This window comes from Peromyscus californicus, unplaced genomic scaffold, assembly GCF_007827085.1.
Source record: "Peromyscus californicus insignis strain IS unplaced genomic scaffold, ASM782708v3 Scaffold_6__1_contigs__length_162567912, whole genome shotgun sequence".
Classification (NCBI taxonomy): domain Eukaryota; kingdom Metazoa; phylum Chordata; class Mammalia; order Rodentia; family Cricetidae; genus Peromyscus; species Peromyscus californicus.
In genome coordinates, this window is record NW_026294584.1 from 87,321,807 (window position 1) to 87,343,746 (window position 21,940).

The following is a 21,940-nucleotide window of genomic DNA, read 5'->3' on the forward strand; positions in this document are numbered from 1 at the left end:
ATTCATCTTTGTAAGTCTTTACTGATGCCTTATGAGAGCTGCAGGTTTGGACGAGTGTTGTTAGCACATCACTCAGACTTAACATTCCCACGCATGCTGTACCTGCTCTCCATTCTTGCATTTTTTTTCTTTCTTTTTTTTTTTTGTGTTTTAGTTTGTACATTCTCAGTATAATACCTTTACTTATTTGGTGCGAATTTCGTACATGCACATACTGTAGTTTGATCTTATTCATTCCTCAACTTCTCCCAGAAGCTCTTCCTGTTCTAACTTGTAACTAGGTCTTAGGTCTGATGACTAAGTGTCCACCACTAGAAAAAGATTTGGAACGGGAAATGGCTCAACAGGCAAAGGCCACCAAACCGGACAACCTGAGTTCCATCTCTGGGTCCCACATGGTGGAAAGAGAGAACCAATAGCTGCAAGTTGTCCTCTGACCTCTACACATGTGCCCACACATATGCTGAGGCAGGCTTATGCCCACACATATACACAAATGCAGATAAATCAATCAATGAATGAATAATGTATGTAATGCAGTTTTCTTTAAAAAGAAAAAATATACTTAAAGTCAGGATCGTTGTATTTAAAATGCTCCCTTCCTTGTGACTAGAGAGATGGCTCAGTGGTTAAGAGCACTTGCTGCTCTTCCAGAAGACCCAAGTTCAATTCCCAGCACCCATATGGTGACTCACAACCATCTGTAACTCCAGCTGTAGGGGATCTGATGACTTCTTTTGGCCTCCACAGGTACCAGGCACACATGTGGTACACAGACATACATGCAGGCAAAACAACATACACTCAAAAATTTAAAAAAAACCAATACATTTTAATATTCCTTTTCTTTACTCGTTCTTTTTTAATTTTATTTATTTATTTTTTAATTTTTATTTTTATTTTGCAATACAATTCAGTTCTACATATCAGCCACGGATTCCCTTGTTCTCCCCCCTCTGGCCCCCCTCACCTTCCCCCCAGCCCAATTCTGAACATTTATGCCCCAAACACAAGGGCACCCACATATGTAAAAGAAACATTACTAAAGCTTAAATCACATATAAAACCCCACACATTAATAGTGGGAGACCTCAACACCCCACTTTCACCACTGGACAGATCTCCCAAATCGAAACTTAACAGAGAAATAAAGGACTTAACTGATGTCATGACTCAAATGGACTTAATTTTATTTTGTTATTTGTTGTTTATGGGTGTTTTTCTTGCATCTACGTTTGTGCATCACATGCATACAGTGCTTGTAGAGACCGGAAGAGAGTAATAGATCTCCTGGAACTGGAGTTATAGACAGTTGTGAGTGGCCAAGTAGTGCTGGGAAATTAACCCAGGTCCTCTACAAGAGCAATCAATGATCTTAGCCTTGACGCCGTTTCTCCAGTCCTTTCCTTTCCTTTTCCAAGGATAAAGATCCAAGACAGGGGTTGGCAAGATTGTTCAGTAGGTAGAGACACTTGCTGCCAACCTAATTTACTCCCAGGATGCACATGATGGAAGGAAAAACAGACTGCCACGGGCTTTTCTTTGACCTCCACATGTATACACAAACAAAATAAAATAAATAAAGTGCAAAGACAAACAAATCAAACGTAACTTGCAGGAAGCCTGGCCTTCTGAAGCCTGCTCAGCCTCTCCCAGCAGTGTTCTGTGTGCTCACCTCTAGAACAGACGGCAGGCAGGCCTGTCCCCTCCCACTCGGTTGCATGTCCTAATTCTATACTATGGAGAGCCTCAGACTGGCCAAGAGTTTTTCCTTATCTGAGCTAATGCTGTCCAGAGTGGCTACCGTCATCTGCTTCCTACAGCCACTGGAGTGGTGAGTGGATCCTGTAGAAAGAGAGCTGCTTCCCTGGGTGTCCCAGCTACTTCCTTGTGGTGAGACAGGACACTCTGACCATGGTGGTCTTCTCAAGGAATGACCAGTCCTGCTTCAGGACTGCTCTGAAGTTGTTTCTACCTGACCTCTAAACATCCAAACCTGATTATTCCTTTTCTGTTCTTTGAATGAGTTGGTTTGCCTCTTTCCTCCAGCCTTTGCACATACTGTCCCTTCTTCTAGTACATCCCCCATCCTCTCCTGAACCACTGTTTTATGGCTTAGTTCTCAGCTTCAACCTCAGGCCTTCTGGGAAGTGTTTGTGTTTGGGTCTCATGTAGCCCAGGCTGGCCTTAAACTTGCTATGTAGCCAGAGGATGACTTTGAACAGTTTCCCCCTGCATCCACATCTTATGTACTGGGATGGCAGGCACGGAATCCCACACATAAAACAGCTATACTCGCTGGGTGGCAGTGGCGCATGCCTTTAATCCCAGCACTCAGGAGGCAGAGCCAGGAGGATCTCTGCGAGTTCGAGGCCAGCCTGGTCTACAGAGCGAGATCCAGGACAGGCACCAAAAACAACACAGAGAAACCCTGTCTCGAAAAACAAACAAACAAACAAAAACCTGCTCTGCTCTGCGCGGCTGGTAGCACGGCTCTCTCATCCTCTGCTCTGAGGATTGTGCTAAGGCTGCTACTGCTGCATCGCGAAGAGTCAACACCACAGGAGGAAGGAGGAAGGAAAGGGCACTCTGCACTGTTAGCTCACCCTTCCCATCACCACCTCTCCTGTGTAATTAACACTCCAGTTGCTAGAATCCCGGGGAGGCCCAGCAACAGCGTACATGTCCTCCCAGGGACTTGAGACAGCAGAGCTTTTTATTTTCTGTTTTTCTTAACAAGCTGGTGTGTTCTGGTGGTGTACATATTTCCGCAGTGACTTTCCTGACTGACTGGAGACGGTAGTCACTGGTGAAACGACACAGAGCTGGAATGGCCTCAATGAAGAGGAAGACAGATTTGCTGCCGATTGCTGAAAATAGCATCTTTGGCTGGAAATAGCAAATTAGTCACGGTGAGATAAGGAGACCGTAGGTTAGCCCCTCTTCCTCCCACAGTGACATTTCCCTTTGACTCAAGTTTGGGAAACATTCTAGGCTGGGGAGAGGTAAGAATACAGTCTGGTACCCACTCTATTCATGTTCCAAACAATAGTGTGTGTGTGTGTGTGTGTGTGTGTGTGTGTGTGTGCTATTTATGTGTGTGTGGGGTGATGTGGGGTATGTATATCTGCAGTATATGCCAAGCTGTAGTCTGTGGCTGTGGCTGTGTGTGTTTATGTGTGTGTTTGTTATGAAGGGGTTGAGATGGGTGTAATGAACGAGACTGAGAAGAGAGAGAGTGGAGGGATCCGGCTTGGTCAAGTCCTCAGCTCTTTGGATGTGGTCATAAGCAGTCGGCTTCTATGGCACCAGCTGTTAGTGGGACCAAGGAGTACCGCAGAGGAAGCCAGAGCTGCCAGCCACAATCCCACCAGGCTTAGATGGCTTCCTGCTCTGTCTTATGAGAAGGAAGCATATCCTAAAATTGTACAAAAATAAAATATTTATAAAATGGGAGGGTTGGCTAGAGAGATGGCTCAGTGGTTAAAAGCATTTTCTGCTCGGCTAGAGGACCCAGCATCTCATTGGTGGCTCACGACCCCATGTAACTCCATCACCAGGGGATCCACCGGCACACACATCAGATACCCATCCCACAGACACAGATAGTTAAAAATAATTTAAAAAAAAAAGCTTTAAAGACAGAGAATTTTGTCTTTAAAATAAAAGAGAAGAGCTCCCCAGCTTCCTTTGAAGCCTCTGGACTGTCTTTGTTTGCTCTGTGCCAAATTAATTTATCCAGTTGAGGACGTAGGGGAAACCCGTGACTTGGCTCAGTCCCAGGTCACATCAAACAAAGCAACCCCTGCAGACCCAACTCTTCACACTTCTTGGCAGAGACAGCAGCACAGGGCTTGCTTCCTAACACACATCCTGCTCCAGGAGGCTCTGGTCTCAGGCTAGACCAGAAGGGCAACAGTGCCTCGTTGAGGGTCACACACCATTGCTTCTCTGTGGCTATTGAGTGTTGGCAGGGCCCCAGATGGGTTGAGTGCTCAGTACTGGTTATTGGAAAGGCAGTTTCACCCTTGAATTTCTCAACCCCATTCATACCTGCTAACATAAGGCCTGTGTATGGCTGAAGTTTTTTCTGGTCCTGCCCAGCCCCACAGACCCTGCAGCCATTTATAAAACAATCACTCAGAAGCTTATATTAATTAAAACTGTTTGGCCATTAGCTCAGGATTATTACTGACTAGCTCTTACACTTAAATTAACCCATAATTCTTATTTATGTTTAGCCACGTGGCTTGGTACCTTTTCTCAGTTCTGCCTTTACATCTTGTTTTCTGTGTGTCTGGTTGGAGACTCCTGACTCAGTCTTCCTGTTCCCAGAATTCTCTTTGTCTGTTTATCCCACCTATACTTCCTGCCTGGCTACTGGCCAATCAACACTTTATTTATTAACCAATCAGAGCAACACATTCACAGCATACAGAGCGATATCCACAGCACCTGTGGTTTTCTCCAACTCCCTGGTGCCTTCCAATCTCCTGTTCTGCCTTTTGCTTTTTTCTAACCAGTATGTCACAGAGTCTAAAGACCCAGGTGCCTGGGGGATTGGGCAAGTCCTATTTCTCAGCGGGGGCACATCTTGGGACTGACATATAAAATCTACCTACAAGGATATTCTGATTTTATTAGACTAAACAGAACCTGAAAATTTCAAAATCACCAGCCTCGTGATCATCCTCATTGCCATCACTATGTGAGACAGGGTCTCATTATGTTGCCTAGACATATCTGGAACTCCTGGGCCCAAGTGATTCTCCTGCCTCAGCCTCCTGAGTTGATACAAGTATAGATACCTGCTACCATGCTCGGTTCATTGGTAACCCGACCTTGTGGACCTGATTGGACAGGCCTTGTGCGCCATTTTCAGGAAATGTTCCAAGAGTGATTAAGTGATGGCACAGAGTAGAATGGTACCTGCTGGCTTCTCCAGCATCACTGTTCCCTGTTACAGTTCAGGATGCAGGTCTCCGCAGCTTGTTCTTGCAACTTTGAGGAAACAGCTTGATATGTTCGTTGTTATTGTTGAGACAGAGTCTTATGGAGCCAAGGCTCCTCTCAAACTCACTTTATACCGAAGGATGACCTTGAACTCCTGATCTTTCTTCCTCTACCTCCCAGTACTGAGATTATAGATATGTACTACTACATTTAGCTAAAAGTTTTTTCCTTATATTAAAAAATTGTTTTCATTATTTTTATTATTTGTGTGTGTGTGTGTGTGTGTGTGTGTGTGTGTGTGTGTGTGTGTGTGTGCAGAGACCTGTAGAGGCCAGAAGATCTCCTGAAGCTGGAGCTATAGGTGATTGTGAGCTGCCTGATATGGATGCTAGGAACCAAACCTAAGTCTTTTGGGAGAGAAGCAAACTCTCTTAACTGCTGAGTTATTTCTTCAGCCCTAAAAGTTTCTGTAGGAGACTTGCCACATTTAAAGCCATTTTATGATTGCTTTAGCTGTATTAGATACTAACCTCAAAGTATATCTGTTATTTCCTCATGTCTTAATGGTTTCCTGTGTTCAGTACATTTTGCTTCTGCAGTTAAGGGGCTTTCTGCTGAGGGATGGTTGCTTAGATACCTGTTTATGCAAGAGTTAGAGCTTCCTCAGCCCCCTTGCCCTATATCTACACTAATATGTTCATGAATAAATGAGACTTGATCAGAATCCTGTCTTTTCTCCATCTCTTGTGTCTCTTGTCTCCCACATTCTCACTCCCCCTCTAGGGCCTCCGTTGACTTACCTGTGGGTCTGGACAAGTGGCGCCCAACATGGGGCCCAAGAACGGGGTATCCAATGAAGAATGCTGTTAAGAGAGCCGGCACAGATCAGAAGTAAATAAGAGGATTAGACGCAGGAACTTGTTGTGTCTTCTGAACCTTGGTAAGCAGAACAGCGATTTGGGACAAGAAATTAGTCAACATGAATTATTAGTTGACAGGCTAAGAAAAGCCCTAAAGGCATGAGGGGTAAAGGTAAAGATTAAGCAATGATGTGAATTCTTTGACTACATTAAAGATGTCTGTCCATGGTTCCCCACTGAAGGAACTATTAATGAAAGGAGATGGAAATGAGTTGGGGATGCCTTTAAAGATTATTATCAAGGCCGGGCGGTGGTGGCACATGCCTTTAATCCCAGCACTCGGGAGGCAGAGCCAGGCGGATCTCTGTGAGTTCGAGGCCAGCCTGGGCTACCAAGTGAGTCCCAGGAAAGGCGCAAAGCTACACAGAGAAACCCTGTCTCGAAAAATCAAAAAAAAAAAAAAAAAGATTATTATCAAGCTTTTGGACCTGAAAAGGTTCTAGTAACTGCTTTTTCTTATTGAAATTTAATATATGAAATTTTATCACAGAGACATCAGGATTCTGTTGTTACAGATGCGATAGAGAAGGGAAAAAGAATCCTTCAGGTACAGAAAAATAAGAAGGAATCAAAGGAAAGGAAAGATTTAGAACAAAAGGATAGAAAAAGGAGAAAGAGTGTGAGGATCTCATGTCCTTTGAGAGTGATGTCGAAGAAGATAAGAAGGCAGTCAGTAAACTCTCAGAAATAGAAAAGAAAAAGGTTGAGATTGAAATTAAAGGACCCATGGAGGGACGAAATATAACACCCAGAGGGAGGGAGATAAAGAAAAACAAAAAAGGCTGAAAATGGCCAATAAAAAGACACCCTCAGAGTTAAAATCAAGATCATACCATATGGAGGGAGCTAAACCTAAGAAAAAAAAATATCCACCTTTGACAGAATTTTTAGACACCAAGGATGATCTGAGTGATGAGGACTGGTATGACTTGGAGGAAGAAGCAGCCAGATACCATAATCCAGACTGGCTGCTTGTCACTCAGCATCCTCCACCTTGGAGCCCCATCCCCAGTGCCCTGTCCTTGGCATGTCCAGTTCTCAACCCTAGAAAAGAGCTTCGAGACAAGATAGAATTTGCCAAAGAAAAATAAAACTAGAAAAAGAATATCAGGACATTATAGTTCAACCAGGGGGTTTAAAAACAGGAAAATCCAAGAGTGAGGATAAACAAGAAAAATCCTGTAACCAAAAACCACCTATGAGGGGGGCAGCTCTGAAATTTTCCCCCAAACCAGAATTAGATGAAATGGAAGCATTTCCAGTCACTGAAACAGTGGATGCACAAGGGTAGGCCTGGTTACATCATTCAGGTTTCTATTTCAAATTAATTAAAGACAGCAGTGGCACAATATGGAGCCACAGCTCCCTATACTACAGCAATTGGAGAGTCAGTGGCTGAGAACTGGCTCACACCTGGAGACTGGTAGACACATGCTAGAGCAACTCTAGCTGGAGGAGATTATCTTCTGTGGAAGTCTGAGTTTGTCGAGACATGTGAAGATACTGCCAGGTGCAATGTACAAGCCGGCAATGGACGGAATTTAGATATGCTGATGGGAGAAGGGAATCATGCTAGCAGCGAAGTCCAAATACAATATGATGCAGGCCTTTTAGCCCAAGTCCAAGCGGCAGCAACTAAGGCCTAGAAAAAGCTGCCAGTAAAAGGGAACATGAGCTCTTCTCTAATATCAAGCAAGGGCCAGATGAGCCTTTTGCAGACTTTGTCCATCGTTTGATAACTGCAGCTGGTAGAATCTTTGACAACACTCACTCGGGTGTGGATTTTGTCAAACAACTGGCTTTTGAAAATGCCAATGCTGCCTGCCAAGCAGCCATCCGCCCATACAAGAAAAAGACTGATTTGTCAGGCTATATACGCCTCTGCTCAGATATCAGAGCCACTTATCAGCAAGGTCTTGCTATGGCTGCTGCTATGCAAGGGTATACAGTTAGACAATTTCTACCCCAACAAAATAAAAATAAATGTTTTAACTGTGGGAAAACTGGACATTTTGCTAAGGAGTGTAAGGGACATAAAAATACAAGTCCAAAGGCTCAAGTTCCAGGCTTGTGCCCCCAATGTAAAAGATGGAAACATTGGGCTAATGAATACAGACCCAAGATAGATGCTCAAGGACAACCCCTGCCTCAGGTTCGGGGAAACAGGAACAGGGGCCAGCCCCAGGCCCCCAGATTCAAACAAATCTTTGGGGCAGTCAGTTCTATTCCAGCAAACAACAATCCATTTCAAACCTCCTCAGAGCCACAACAGGAAGTGCAGGACTGAACCTCAGTTCCACCACCCACACAATATTAACACCTGAGATGGGGATTCAAGCCCTACCCACTGGAGTCTTTGGCCCCTTACCTAAGGATACATTTGGCTTTATAGTGGGATGTAGCAGTTCCACACTCAATGGGTTACAGGTACTCCCTGGAGTTATAGATAATGTCTACTTTAGAAAATTAAGTCTATGGCATCTTCCCAAAAAAAATATTAATAAACAGAACAAAGGTTTGTGCAATTGCTACCTCTTCCCTTACTCTCCACCTCTAATAAAGTAGTTGCAAACCAAAGAGGTAATAGGGGCTTTGGGTCATCAGATATTTACTAGGCAAAAATAGTATCGGCACAGAAGCCTCTCATGACCCTATGGCTGGATGGCAAGGAATTCTCGGGTCTGGTTGATACAGGTGCAGATGTTACCATTATTTAAAAAAAAAAAGACTAGCCTATAACTTGGTCCTTAGATGCTACTTTGACCCATTTGAAGGGAATAGGACAAAGTCAAAACCCTAGAAGGAGTTCAAAAGTTTTAAATTAAAAAGATCAAAAAGGTAATCCAGGTACCATACAACTTTATATTATAGCCAGATTACCAATCAACCTCTGGTGTAGGGACTTGTCTCAACTTGAAATAATCATGTACAGTCCTAATGATGCTGTTACCACTCAAATGTTGAAAAGTGGGTACTTACTAGGTAAAGATTTAAAAAAACATGAGCCGGGTGGTGGTGGCACATGCCTTTAATCCCAGCACTCAGGAGGCAGAGCCAGGTGGATCTCTGTGAGTTGGAGGTCAGCTTGGGCTACCAAGTGAGTTCCAGGAAAGGCGCAAAGCTACACAGAGAAACCCTGTCTTGAAAAAATAAAAATAAAAATTAAAAAAAAAACATGAAACAGGAATACTAAAGCCTCTGGAAGCCACCCCTAGATCACACAGAGCAGGATTGGGCCATTTTTCCATAGGAGCCATTGATACTCCTATGACCCATACAAAAAAAATCACCTGGTTGTCTAAAGAACCTGTATGAGTCGATCAATGGCCTCTTACCCATAGAAAATTATCGGCTGCACAGCAGCTGGTACAAGAGCAGCTTGAAGCTGGCCATATCATCCCTAGTAATTCTCCTTGGAATACTCCTATCTTTGTTATTAAGAAAAAATCAGGTAAATGGCGACTATTACAAGATCTAAGGACAATAAATAAAACCATGGTATTGATGGGAGCCTTGCAACCTGGCCTCCCTTCGCCCATCACCATACCTTTGGGACATTTCAAAATCATCATAGACTTAAAGGATTGCTTTTTTACCATCCTCTTACATCCAGAGGATCAAAAACGCTTCACATTCAGCCTACCTGCCATCAATTTTAAAACACAAATGAGGAGATTTCAATGGCATGTCCTCCCACAGGACATGGTTAATAGTCCCACTTTATGTCAATCTTACGTTGCTCTTGCAATGCAATCAGTAAGAAATAATTGGCCAGAAATGTACATAGTCCATTATATGGGTGATATTTTGGTAGGTGGAAAAGATGGTGGTAAGGTTTTAAAATGTTACAATGAGCTTAAAAATGCCTTGCAAAGTAAGGGACTGGAGATAGCACCTGATAAAGTTCAGTTAATGGATCCATATACTTATCTTGGATTCCAAATGATAGGGCCTAAAATTTCCTCTCAGAAATTAGAGTTAAGATTAGATAAACTTCAAACCCTAAACAATTTTCAAAAACTTCTTGGAGATATTAATTAGCTTATCCTGTATTTGAAGCTCAGTAAGAATGATTTAAAACCTCTTTATGATATATTACATGGAAATGCTAGTGCCGTGTTTCCCCGTGAGCTTACTCTGGAAGGAAGAAAAGCTATTCAAATCGTAGAACAAGCCATCCGATCACAAGCTGTCACATTTATGGATTATGATAAACCTTTAACATTTATTATATGTAAAACAGTTCTCTCACCAACTGCTATCTTTTGGCAGACTACACCTTTAATATGGATCCATCTCCCAGCCACACCCAAACGGGTCATTGGGCCTTATTATCAGGCTATATTTGATCTTATAATTTTAGGGAGAGGACAAAAAAAAACCCACGCTATTTTAGTAAAGAACCAAATGTCATTATACAACCTTACACCAAAGAACAGATTGATTGGCTTATGCAAACTACTGAATTCTGGCCTCTTGCTTTGGCCTCATATTTAGGAATCTTGGATAATGATTAACCCCAGAATAAACTTATTGATTTTGCCAATAAACATAAATTTGTGTTCCCTAATGTGACATCATTTGTTCCCTTGAGGGATGCCCTATTGGTATTCACTGATGGCTCCTCAACAGGCACCGCTGCTTTCCCTTATAATGATGAAGTGGCACAATTTACTACGGATGGCTCCTCTGCTCAGATAACAGGGTCGAATGCTGTCATCACAGTTTTTCAACATTTTCTGATCAATCTCTTAATATCTATACAGATAGTGCTTACATTGAGCACTGTGTACCTTTGCTGGAAACTGCCAGTCAAATTAAAAATGTTTCAAACACTGGGGATTTGTTTAGACAATTACAAAAAAAACCAAAACCCTCACCCTTTCTTCACAGGGCACTTACATGCTCATTCTGGACTCCCAGGGCCCTTGACTGAGGGAAATCAGAAAGCCGATCTAGCCACTCACCCACAAGCCTCTAATCACCTAATAATCTGATGAAACTCCTGAAGGAGTTGTCCGAGCGTGAGAAAGTCATCAGTTACACCACCTCAGCACACAAACTCTTCGGCTTATGCACAACATTACTAGGGATCAGGCAAGACAAATAGTTAAAGATTATCCTTCTTGTGCCCTACATCTCCCAGTTCCTCGTCTTGGAATTAATCCCAGAGGGTTGGTGCCTAATGCACTGTGGCAAATGGATGTCACTCACACCCCCGAATTTGGCAACCTTAAATATGTCCATGTAATCATAGATACTTTGAGTGGATTTATATATGCCTCCCTGCAACCTGATAAAGCCACCAGGCATGTTATTAGCCATATGCTGATTGCTTTTACAGTCCTGGGAACCCACAACAGATAAAAACAGATAATGGACCAGGTTATACCAGCTCAGCCTTTTCTCAATTCTACAAATCTTAATATTCAACATGTATTGAAGACTATGGGGCACCAGCCCCTTGATAGTCCCCTGCCAGGGTCCGGGAAGAATCTACAACCAGCTGATATTTAATCTTTGATGAAGAGAAATGAATCTATGTACACGAAACTCCTTAGTCCATACACTTTATTATTCTGTGTCAGTTCTCTCTCTACAAGTGTCTATTCTGCTCTCATTTTTAGCTTCTTTCTTGCCTGATTTCTCTCTACATTTATCTGCTGTCCCCTCTAAGTTCTATCTTAATTCCTTCTTCTTAATTCTGCCCCTTCTAGGTTCTCATCCATCTAGTTCCTTCCCATATCAGCTCCTCTCCCATCTCCTTCTCTCTCATCTAGTTCTTCCTCATCTTGTTCTTCCCCATCTGGCTCTTCCTCATCTTCCATCTCGTTCCTCTGGTACTCTCTTCTAGCCCTTCAGTCTAGTTCTTCCCCGTCTCGGTTTGTTCCTCTCAAGTTCTTACTCGTCTAGTTTTTCCATTCTCTTTTCTCTTCTTGGTCTCCTTATTCTCTCAGTTCTCTCTAAGTCTCTCAGGAATCTAATTATAAACCCAAGCAGTAGCAATCCTCTGGCTGAGCAAGGTCACCAGGCTTGAATTCTACGGGGTCATAAAGGCAGGTAAGAATTTTCCTCAGGCAGTGACCACCAGGATTTCTTTCACAATCCAAAATAGGAGTGGCAAAAGAGGAGGTCAACTGAGTGCTAATGACCGGTTAATATATGAAAAGGGGATCTATGTGCTCAGTCTACATTCCAAGAAGTGGTTAGGTGAGAAGTTAGGGGGTCTATAAAGTGAGTACGGCTGTAAGAAAGGAGGTTCTGAGCTAAATTGTGTAAATCTATTACTTAAGGTCCACCTGACCTAGGCGGTGTCTCCTTGTGGAATTCACCTTAAATCAGGAGACTAGCATGTGGTGGTCTGGACTGTTATTTCTGTTAGTCCTTGAAAGTGGCTAAGGGAGATATCTGATTCCAGTGCTGAAAGGAGAGAAACGGATGGGCTGAGGGGAAGGAACCCTTTCCTGAGGCTGTTCTCCAAATACCTTGAATGTATATGTCCAGAGAGTGATCAGTCCATACTGTTAGCACTTCTTAGGGAAAAATCAATTGGAAAAACTATGAAGACACACATGATTTTTCATAACAGAAGACAGCTGATATATAACACGCCAAATAACACCAAAAGCTCCTTGGAATTTGGCTTCCTCTGAAAGAATTCCTTGATCCCTTCAGGTAGTGGCTTTGCCATAACCAGCTAAGTTCTTATAATATTTTCCTGCAGCCCATAGCAAACATGTTACCAGTATACCATCCAATCCTCAAGGCCAAAAAATAGTAAAAAAACAAAAAACAAAAAACAAAAAAACAAAAAACAAAACAAAACAAAAAAAAACCCCACGTCTCTCCTTAACACTTACCATTGACAAAATAAAAAAGGGGGAATGGTATCCCATAAGGGGGTCACCTAGAAATATATTATCTCATTCCCTATTTATTATTAATTTTTTAAATTTGGATGCAAATGGACGATCAGCAGCTACTCATTTTTGGCATATGGAAACCCAAAAACAATTTGCATCTGTATTATGGAAAGATCCCATAACCAATTCTTGGCATGACCCAGATCCAGTTCTCATCTGGGGAAGATGATGGGTATGCATTTGTTCTAAAGAAATGAAATCTGCAAGGTGGCTTCCAGACCACCTAGTCAAGCAAAATGATCAAATTCAAAAAATTGAAGATAACCGTACAAATGACTCCAGGGACGAAGGCTCACCCTGAGAACATTTTAATTTTTCTATTTCAGATAATGAAGCTAAAAGCCTGGACTAGGCTACAAGGAATACTCATGGCTTTGCTACTCCCAGCTGATGGTAGATTTGGGCCACTGGTGAATCCCAGAGAACTGATTAGGACCCTGTTTGGCCCTCCCTGTGAGTGCTGTGGAGGCAATAGAGGGACCAGACCCACCCAGATCACCCAGACTATGGTCTGTGGGCAAAAAGTAGCCTATCTTACCTATTCCCCTAGTACCAGGGGAGGGTACAAGCAGCAGTGGGTCTGTGTCAATAAACCAAAAATTAGACCCACTATCAACGGTCTACCAGGACCATGCCCTAGTGGTTGCCAATATGCTACAAAAATACACTCAACCTGTTATGACTGTGTTCAAGAGTGCAAGGGGACAGATAATAAGACCTATTTCACCGCCGTTTTACAAAGGAATTACTGTGGCTCCTTTGGAAGTGATTGGCCTGTCACCCCTCAGATCCTTGGCAATTATAAATATGCCCAAGCCTCATGTATGGGTACCCCTGGTAAGGAGGTCTGCTGGAATAAAGTCGCCCTGATCCACGTATCATGGGGGTGGCCCTCAAGATACAGTCAGAGAAATCATAGCTCAAAACCAGGTAGAACAACTTCTTTTTTTTCTCCTTTTTTTATTAAGAGATTTTCTATTCATTCGACATATCAACCACAGATTCCCCTGTCCTCCCACCCCCCAGCCTTCCCCCCTAACCCACCCCCCATTCTCACCTCCTCCAAGGCAAGGTCTCCCATGGGGAATCAGCAGAGCCTGGTACATTCAGTTGAGGCAGGTCCAGTCCCCTCCTCCCTGCACCTAGGCTATGCAAAGTGTCTCACCATAGGCACTGGGCTCCAAAAAGCCGGCTCATGCACTGGACTAAAGGAAATGTCTCCAGAGCTCAAGTGTCATCCTTTGGCTCTCCCCAAACACAGAGAAGTAGGTCTAGATACTCAAACCTCAGACATCTTGGAAGCCATGCATAGAGCCCTTAATACTTCTAATCTCACTTTGGCAAAGGGCTGCTAGCTGTGGATGGTTTGGGTACCTCTATGCCTCTTGCCATTCCTTCCAATTTTTCTTTAAGACCAGTTTCTTATCTTTCTAGCAATTATTGTAGTGCTAGTTTTCCTTTTAGAGTTCAACCTATAGGTTTTGATTCTTCCACCTGTTTTCAGGGAAGTTTTCAGAATAATAGCTGTGATGTTGATGTTGGATTTACCTTCAGTAATTGTAGTCAAGTAATGAATTATAGTTCTTCTCTTTGCCCCAGTAAGGGACATGTGTTTATTTGTGGGAGAAATGTGGCCTTTACTATTCTTCCCATGAACTGGACAGGATTGTGTGTCATGGCAACCCTATTGCCAGACATAGATATTATTTCTGGAAATGATCCTGTGCCCGTTCCCAGCTTTGATTATGCCTCTGGCAGAGTAAAAGGGGAAGTTCAATTCAATCCCCTGTTGGTAGGATTAGGTATTTCTGGAGCTCTGACCACCGGCTCAGCAGGATTGGGGGTTGCTGTTCATTCATATTCAAAACTTCCCAATCAATTGATTGATGGTGTCCAAGCTTTATCTAGTACTATTAATGATATTTAAAATCAGATAGACTCCCCGGCAGAAGTAGTCCTCCAGAATAGAAGAGGGTTAGATCTGTTAACAGCAGAACAGGGAGGAATTTGTTTGGCCCTACAGGAACACTGTTGCTTCTATGCAAACAAATCAGGCATTGTTCAAGACAAAATAAAATGGCTGCGGGAAGATCTGGTGAAAAGAAGAGAACTATTTGAGAATCCCCTTTGGAGTGGATTGAATGGATTTTTGCCCCATCTCCTCCCCTTATTAGGACCTTTGCTTGGTTTATTAATACTCCTATTGCTAGGACCTTTTCTTTTTATTAAATTAATGGCTTTTGTTAAGCAACAAGTGGATGCCGCAAAAATGCATTCCATACAGGTCCATTATCATAAGCTTGAGATGGCCAAATATGAGGACGATGAGCACCTCTAAGCTTTAACTTGAACACAGGATTATTGAATAAGCTTTAAAGCTCATTCTAAGATTTTGACCTTGGTGCGCTGGTCTGGGTAGCCAGAGACGGGCAATGGGAACTCACACAAAAATTAAGTGTTGCTAATCACCACCTAAGACAGGAACTGGGCCATATGCTGCCTTGCTCTCCAGTGACGGGTAAGAATGATGTTGGCATGGTGTGACGGTTTCCTGACCTAAGACAGGCACAGTTCCCTCAAGGGTTACTTATTGGCCTTCTTAAAGATATAAAAAAGGGGGGGCTTGTAGGAGACTTGCCACATTTAAAGCCATTTTATGATTGCTTAGCTGTATTAGATACTAACTCAAAGTAGGTCTGTTATTTCCTGATGTCTTAGTTTCCTGTGTTCAGTACATTCTGCTTCTTTAGTTAAGGGGCTTTCCACTGTGGGATGGTTGCTTAGATACCCGTTTATGCAAGAGTTAGAGCTTCCTCATCCTTCTTGCCCTATATCTAACCTAAGATGTTCATGAATAAGCAAGATTTGATCAGAATCCTGTCTTGTCTCCATCTCTTGTGTCTCTTGTCTCCCACATTCTCACTCCCCCTCTAGGGTCTTTGTTGACCTACCCACGGGTCGGGGCAAGTTTCTAAAGCATCATTTACGTTCACTTACTCACTGAACCATCCCTCACCCCTGAAATAGTTCTTGAGTTATAATTTATATACTGTGAAATGTTCGGGTTGACTTTACAGAGTTGAATGAGTTTTGACAAATCCTTACACTATACAACCCCACTCCATGAAGACAAAAACCTTTTTGCAAACAGTTTAAAAGGTGCAAGGCTAGGGAGTGTGGGTAAGAGGTAGTGCTATAGAAATAACATGCCGTCCCAGTGTGACGTCAATCCGTGCACTTAGAGATGACGGGGAGGATCTTTACTAGCACTTGTCCAGTTCTGCTTAATGCCCAAAGAAAAGCCAGCCTCAAACAGAAGACTTTACTGACTTAGACATACATTCCTGAGGCTTCTGCATTCCATACACACTGTCATCATTTTGGGTCCCTGCCCCAGGTCACATTTTGAACAACTCAGAGACAGGAGACTGTAAGTCTGGCCACTTGGGCAGATGGGACATTTACACAGCAAAGGTATCGCCAGATGTCTTAAACACACCAATGCTGTTCTTTTTGAATAGCTATTACTCAGGGTCATTTACCCACCTGGCAGAGTTATGCTTTTCCCACCAAGAGCATAGGGACTTTACAGTAGCTGTGACCCTGCGCTGCCCATCTTGAGCTGCCATTAGAGGTATGCCTTTTGTTGTGGGAACAAGCCTAATGGCTGGTTGTCAGGGATGGAGCGTAATGGGGTGGAGCATAATGGCTGGTCACTCCTGGTGAACATTTACATCCTAGCATAGTGTGATGGCTATTCTTGGTTGTCAACTTGACTACATCTGGAATGAACTACAATCCAGAAATGGAGGGCACATCTGTTAGAGATTATTTTTACTTGGTTTGAGGTGGGTGAATCCACTCCTAGTTGGACCTTTGAGGTGGGGAGACTCACATCTTTGATCCATATCTTGAGGATGAAAACACAAGCATTTGTTCCAGATCTTGAGGTTGGAAAATACACCTTTAATCTGGACCACACCTTCTGCTGGAAGCCTAATAAGGAGTTGGAAGAAGAAAGCTTTTGCTCTTTGCCTGCTTCCCCTCAACCTTGCTAGCACATCCATTCCTCTGCTGACACTGGTGCCTACTTCTTTAGGATTCCAGCGTATACTGAAGACCTGCTGAGCCCCCCAGCCTTGTGGACTGAGCAACTACTCAATTTTGGACTTTCTGTTCACAGCCAACCATTATTGTATTAGTTAGAATGCAGCCTGTAAGTCATTCCAATAAATCTTGTGTGTGTGTGTGTGTGTGTGTGTGTGTGTGTGTGTGTGTCCCCATTCTATAAGTTCTGTTACTCTAGAGAACCCTGACAAATGCAGGAGGAGTCAGCTCTGAATTGTGCTCACTCAGCTGGTGTCTATATGTTCTAACTCACCCCTGTCCTGTGTCTGCTGACCTGGGCTCAAAGGACATCAGAGCAACTGCCATGATAGGTTCAGGCAAAAATTTCCAGGAGGTATTGTAGAAGCTAGGGGAACATTCAATCCAGTCTGCCAGTGTTAAAAGGCTTCTTAGAATCTGTGGGTCTTGAGCAGTGGAACACACAGAGCGAGCCAGGTCCCGTGTGTTCTGTGTGTAGGACTAAGCTGGAGAAATGGGTGGAGATGGAAATATGACAAAGATCTAGCGCTTTCACCCCACTGTCCGGAAGGTGACCCCCGCATTGTAGAGCAATTAAGCCCCAAATGCTTTGACATCTCTTCCATCATCTCCTGTTCTCTCTGTTGCTTTTTTCCTCTAAACTAAAACATGCCTCCTAGTGGGAGGAGAGAAACTCGCTCAACTTCCCAGGTTCAGGAAACTCAGAAAGTTACAAGATCCACCAGACTCCCACCCCGACATTATCTAAGCAGTAACAATCGCTGGGGAGAGGAGACTGGCCAGCCAAGCTGCCTGCGAGTTCTGCAGAGAGCTCTGGGGATGCAGCTTTCTGGGGACCTCATCCATGCTAGACGGGCTTTGGGGTGATAAAGCTGCCTTTGAGTCACCCATGCTCCCATAAGGAGGATCGTGGTAAAAGGCAATCTTGGCCAGTGAATCAATTTCCAGGCTTGAGCCAGTTTACAGACCCAGAACCCCTTGAATGGAGGGACAGCCAGGTTCCCCTGAAGAAGGACCTTGATAAGATACCTAGGAGTTTGTTAACCTTTCTCCAGTCCTTCCCCAGAGGGACCTACAGCCTTTCACAAGGATAACTGTATGCTGGTGGAAAGGAAATGATCAGATTTTCTGGGGCCTATTAGATACTGGGTCTGAATTGACACTGGTTCCGGGAGATACCAAGAAACAATGTGGCCCTCCAGTTAAAGTAGGGGCTTATGGAGGTCAGGTGGTTAATGGAGCTTTTGCTGAAGACTGACTCACAGTAGGTCCAGTGGGTCCCCAAACTCATCCTGTGGCTGTTTCCCCAGTTCCAGAATGTATAATTGGCACAGACAGAATTCTCACATTGGTTCCCTGACCTGTGGAGTGAGGACTATTATGGTCAGAAAGGCTAAATGGAGCCTTTAGAGAGTTGTCTTTGCCAAAGAAACTAGTGAATCAAAAACAGTCCTGCGCTGGGCGCTGGTGGCGCATGCCTTTAATCCCGGCACATGCCTTTAATCCCGGCACTTGGGAGGCAGAGGCAGGCGGATCTCTGTGAGTTCGAGACCAGCCTGCTCTACAGAGCAAGTTCCAGGACAGGAACCAAAAATTACACAGAGAAATCCTGTCTCAAAAAACCAAAACCAAACCAAACCAAAACAAACAACAACAACAACAACAAAAACCCAGTCCTACATCCCTGGAGAAATTTCAGAAATGAGTGCCACCATCAAGGACTTGAAAGATGCAGGGGTGGTGGTTCCCACCACATCCCCCTTTAACTCTTCTACCTAGACAGCGCAGAAGACAGATGGATCGTGGAGAATGACAGTTAACTATCAGTATACCTTTACAGTTTTACCTCAAGGATGTATTAACTCTTTAGCCCTGTGTCATAACTCAGAAGGGATCTCGATTGTCTGTCTCTTCCACAAAATAATCACACTGGTGCACTATATTGACAACATTATGCTGATTGGACCAAGTGAGCAGGAGGTAGCAACCACTTCAGACTCATTGGTAATGTATATGCATATCAGGGGATGGGAAATAAATCCAACCGAAATTCAAGGACCTTCTACCTCTGTGAAATTCTCAGGAGTCCAGTGGTGTGGGACATGTAGAGATGTTCCTACTAAGGTGAAGGATAAGTTATTGCACCTGGCCCCTCCCACCACCAAGAAAGAAGCACAGCATTTGGTGGACCTCTTTGGATTCTGGAGACAGTACATTTCCTATTTGGATGTGTTACTTCAGCCCATATACCAAGTGACTCGGAAAGCTGCTGGCTTTGTGTGGGGCCTGGAAAGGAGAAGGCTCTTCCACAGGTCCCGGCTGCTGTGCAGGCTGCTCTACCGCTTGGACCATATGACCCAGCAGAGCCAATGGTACTCGGTGTGTCAGTGGCAGATAGGGAACTTTGGCATCCCCCATAGAAGAATCACAGAAAAGACCATGGGGATTTTAGAGCAAGGCTCTACTATCATCTTCATACAACAATTCTCCCTTTGAAAGACAGCTTTTGGCCTGCTCTTGGGCCTTAGTAGAAACTGAACAATTAACAATGGCCACCAAGTTACCATGCAACCTGAGCTGTTCATCATGAGCTGGGTGTTATCTGACCCAGCAAGTCATAAGGTAGGATGTGCACAGCAGCAATCTATTATCAAATGGAAGTGGTATATACGTGATCAGGCCCAAGCAAGCCCTGATTACAAGCAAATGACATGAAGGAGTTGCTCAATTGCCTATGATTTCTACTCCTATTACAATGCTGTCTGCTGCCAAGCATGCACCTAGGGCCTCATGGGGTGTTCCTATGACTGGATGACTGAGGAAGAGAAGACTAGGGCCTGGTTCACTGATGATTCTGCACTTTATGCAGACACCACCCAGAAGTGGACAGCTGCAGCATTACAACCCCTTTCTGGAACAACCCTGAAAGATATTGGTGAAGGGAAATCTTTACAGTGGGCAGAACTTCTAGCAGTATACATGGTCACTCAGTTTGTTTGGAAGGAGAAATTGCCAATGTGCAGTTGTTCACTGATTCATGAATTGACTTGATGGTCAGGGACTTGGAAAGAACATGACTGGAAAATTGGTGAGAAAGACATCTGGGGAAGAAGTATGTGGATAGATCTCTCCAAATGGACAAAGGATGTGAAGACACATATCTCTTGTAAATGTTCATCAAAGCGTGACTTCAGCTGAGAAGGAGTTCAGTAAACAAGTAGATAAGATGATCCGTTCTGGGGACAGTCAGCCTCTTTCTCTAGCCATCCTGTTTTGCCCAGTGGGCCCATGAACAAAGTGGCCATGGTGACAGAGATGGAGGTTATGCAGGGACTCAACAACATGGACTTGGCTACAGCTACTGCTGAGTGCCAGATCTGCCAACAGTAGAGACCAACACTGAGTCCCGGCACCATTCCCTGGGGTGACCAGCCAGCAACCTGGTGGCAAGTTGACATTAGACCACTTCCTTTATGGGAAATACAATACAATGTTTTGTCCTTACTGGAGTAGATATTTATTCTGGTTATGGATTTGCCTTTCCTGCATGTAATGATTCTGCCAAAACCACTATCCTTAAACTCAGAGAATGCCTTATCTACCATCATGGTACTCCACACAGTATTGCTTCTGGCCAAGGAACTCACTTCACAGCTGGAGAAGGGTGAGAGTGGGCCTTGTTGTTGATTGTTTTTTACTCTTTTGACTCTTTGTTCTTTTTGGGGGGCCCACCACCCAGCTCCCAAATAAATCACACACGGAGGCTTATTATTACTTACAAATGCCATGCCTTAGCTTGGCTTGTTCCTGGCCAGATTTTCTTAACTTAAATTATTCCCTATGTCTTTTGCCTCAGGGCTTTTCTTACTTCTGTATATCTTACTTTCATTCTTACTCCATGGTTGGTTGTATGGCTGGGTGGCTAGCTCCTAGAGTCCTCCTCTTGTTCTTGTTCCTTGACCCCCAATTCTCTCTTTTTTTCCTTCTATTATTCTCTCTGCCTGCCAACCCTGCCTATCCTTTCTTCTGCCTTGCTATTTGTTTTTCCAAGACAGAGTTTCTCTGTGTAGTTTTGGTGCCTGTCCTGGATCTCGCTCTGTAGCCTAGGCTGGCCTCGAACTCACAGAGATCCACCTGGTTCTGCCTCCTGAGTGCTGGAATTAAAGGCATGAGCTACCACTGCCTGGCCCCAATCAGGTGTTTTAGACAAGCAAAGTAACATAGCTTCACAGAATTAAACAAATGTAACATAAAAGAAAGCAACACACCTTTGCGTCACCAAACAAATATTCCACAGCATAAACAAATGTAACGCATCTTAAAATAATATTCTACAACAGGGCCCACTATCATGGAACCCACTGGTCTACCATCCTTAAGCAACGGGCCTGATAGAAAGATGGAATGGCCTTTTGAAGACATTGACAGTGCCAATTAGGTGGCAGCAGCCTGGAGGGCTGGGCAGGGTTCTCCAGAAGGTAGTGTATACTTTGAATCAGCGTCCGATATATGGTACGGTTTCTCCCTTAGCCAGGATCCACGGGTTGAGGAGTCAAAGGGTGGGAAGGGAATAGTTTCACTTGCTATCACCTCTAGTAAAATTTTTGCTGCCTGTTCCCACGACCTTAAGTTCTGCTTTGGTTCCAGAGCAGGGAGTGCTCCTGCCAGGAGCCACAACAATCATTTCATTGAACTGGAAGCTCATACTCCCCCTGGTCTTGGGTGTCTAATGCACTTACATCAACAGGCTAAGAAAGAAATAAGAGTTTTCAGAGGGTGATTGATCCAGATTATTAAAGGGAAATTGGATTGCTTCTCCACGATGGAGGTAAGAAGGATTATGTCTGGAATGCAAGAGATCCTTTAGGGCGTCTCTTGGTGTTACCATGCCCTGTGATTAAAGTCAACGGAAAACTACAGCAGCCTAATCCAGGCAGGGTGACAGGGACACACACCAATCAGGAATGAAGGTGTGGGTAACTCCTCCAGGAAAGGAGCCAAGACCTGCTGAGGTTCTTGCTGAAGGTGGAGGAAACA

The 21,940-nt window shown here is 43.8% G+C and overlaps 1 pseudogene; it reads left to right on the forward strand.

Annotated features, from left to right (window-relative positions):
• LOC128099694 (uncharacterized) overlaps positions 1 to 21,477 on the forward strand; it is a 70,709-nt pseudogene extending 49,232 nt beyond the window's left edge.
• The last annotated feature ends 463 nt before the right edge of the window (positions 21,478 to 21,940 follow it).